This window comes from Rhagoletis pomonella, unplaced genomic scaffold (genome assembly GCF_013731165.1).
Source record: "Rhagoletis pomonella isolate Grant_MI unplaced genomic scaffold, Rhpom_1.0 Rhpom_scaffold_12342, whole genome shotgun sequence".
NCBI lineage: Eukaryota > Metazoa > Arthropoda > Insecta > Diptera > Tephritidae > Rhagoletis > Rhagoletis pomonella.
Window position 1 is genome coordinate 2,203 of NW_023470870.1, and position 2,508 is coordinate 4,710.

The 2,508-nt window shown below is 39.2% G+C and overlaps 1 long non-coding RNA gene across 2 annotated transcripts in view; it reads right to left on the reverse strand.

Annotated features, from left to right (window-relative positions):
• The window catches only part of LOC118756823, a 1,388-nt gene extending 513 nt beyond the window's left edge, over window positions 1-875 (reverse strand). The window contains exons 1-3 of one of the 2 annotated variants that reach the window (XR_004995159.1): window positions 503-875; window positions 348-397; window positions 187-292 (exon numbers count right to left, since the gene is read on the reverse strand). This is a non-coding gene — a long non-coding RNA (uncharacterized LOC118756823). Of the gene's footprint in view, window positions 1-186; window positions 293-347 lie in introns of both variants that reach the window. The other variant, XR_004995158.1, reaches the window with a different exon arrangement.
• Between the last annotated feature and the right edge of the window lie 1,633 nt (window positions 876-2,508).

Genomic DNA, 2,508 nt, shown 5'->3' on the forward strand with positions numbered 1-2,508 from the left:
TGGTTAAGGTCTGATAATATAAATGTTTTGGATTTCATAATTTCCTATCTGGAACTTGCTTATTAAAACGCTGCTGGTAGCGCAGCTTGGCGAGACACTGCTCCAAAAATCTTATGGAAGAAACACAAACATAAAGACTGGTTAGATTCTGATGATATAAATATGTTGGATTTAACAATTTCCTACCTGGAACTTGCTTATAACACCGCTGTTGGTAGCGCCGCTGATGAGACACTGCCCCAATAAACAACTGTAGCCAGCTCTAAAACTTAAAAGGTGCTGTTCTAAAAACCTTTTGTGAGAAAAATACATTAGTTTGGTGAATGCATTTAGTTTGCGAAACTTACCTGGAATTATCTTGAATAAATCGCTGCTTTTTGCGGGATAATAGCTCAACCTACTTGAAGAAATATATAAACAACAACTTGAAGAAATATACAAACAAACAAATTTCATCAATATGCACATATATATGTATATATTTTAGCAAAAATTTACTTACAAAATCACAATTATTGCAAACTATCGCTCAGATTTTCCAATAAATTTGAAACGAAAAGTCAGAGAAAAGGAGACTCAAAGAAATAGTGATACCTACGCTTACTTTTTTCACAAGATTGTTGTCTGCTACATTTTTTGTTCTATTTTGCCCAGAAAGGAAATTGGAATAAATAGAGTAGGCATTATTGTAACGCTGGTATGCCGAAATTGCCAAAACTACAACAACCACCCCCTAAGTGACAACACCTTATTATTATTTCACCATGAAGCGATCTATTGTTTCGAAACAGCGTGAAGAAATCAAGCCATCTGCTTTCCTATCCGGCTGGCCGTCTGATCGGTTCTTGCCTGCCGTCTCCCATCTTGCATCTCCCACCCGCCGCTGCCTAACTATCGTACTAATTTGAGTATCGCTGCTTTTTCTGGTCTATTGGCTCACCGAACTTGATTGTGAAAAGAGCATATAAAATCAGTGTGCCTTTGCATTTGGTTTTGTACAAAAGAAGAAAAGAACTGGTGGCAACTGCGGCAGCAGCAAGAAGCCAAAAGTCGAAGAGCAGCAAGCGCATAAATCTAAAATTTAGTAGCAATTTTTCGTATTTGGTGCAAATCAAGTGACTGTCTAAATTAATGGAAAACATTTTTGCTTGGCCATACAATTTAATTTCGGCACAAATTAAATACCTGAAATTGCCAGCCACACGCGCACAATACGCCGAGTGACGAGTGAAGTGCAAATTTTTGAGGAGAAATAGAGCTCAATAGAGCTGCTTAATACTATTGAAGTGAAAGTGATAAACGCGTGAAATCGTGAAATCGTGAAAACTTTTCCAACAACCCCCGTAAAGGCAGTATTTCCGCTTGTGGTTCTTACGAAAAAACAAAAGTCTTCGAAAATGTTCTCTAAGAAGTCGTCGAATAATGTTTTGAGCTTGGTGATCCTGCTCTGCTTGGCCGTTCGCAATCATGGACGTGCACGTAAGGCAATTAATATAAAATAATAAATATAAGATTTTATTTAAATACAAAATACTTTTAAACTACACTGTGCAATACAAGAAAAGGGATCATGTTCTTGAAAAGTTGTCTGAGATAGGGCGTTTTCGAACTGGCTTCCGAGATAGGTCGATCTTCCACTCAGCCATCGATATGTTCTTCTTAAAAATAGTACAGTATCGTAGGGCCATATGAAGGTCTTTACAAAGTTTGCTATTTAAAACTCCAAAACTAGAAATCCCAAAAAGGTTGAGGTATCCATCGCAGATCGAGCTCTCTGGTGTACAGGGAGCCTATTCGGAAAAGGTTGTCCGAAGGTTTGGTATAATGATGGATAAAAACTTGAAAATGGAAAATCTGGGCTGGCTTATGTGGGCCGAACTTTAAAAAAATCGATACCAATCGGATGCTGCTCCACCATTTCTCAATCAGAGATTTATGCAATGTAAATATCCGGACGTTGTAAGCTGCGTGTTTAGGCGACTAATAACACCTAGTGCCTAAAGGTATGCTACACCCCAAGCAACTGGTACCAAACCGGATATAAAGCACGATTGTATATAAATACAAGCATGTGCAAAGCTTTAGGTGCAAACATTTCACATTTGCATTATGCATTTATGCATATGCACTTCTCAACTGCCGCAGAACAAAACCTACTAAAGCAGTTAATTGCTGGCACCCCAAGTCATGCTCAACACTCCCGTTTGATGCATCATAACTCCTCTGGAGTTGTCTCACGAGGCTCTGTATAGCTCTCCGCATACAGAGGTGGTACAAAACTCCCCGCGGACTTAAATAGTATACTTCCAATTAGGTGCACTGCGGAATTTCAGAAGATTCGAGTTAAACCAGTGCACACCGATGCTGGGTTCGAGTGGATTCTTTCAGCACTCATCAGTGCCCATAACCTATCAAGGGCGCGTTATAAAAATGCCCTATACAGCCCTATAAAATTATCCAGGAATGGACCGAACTTAGTTGGGAAGGTGGTTAGATGGAAGAGTTTAC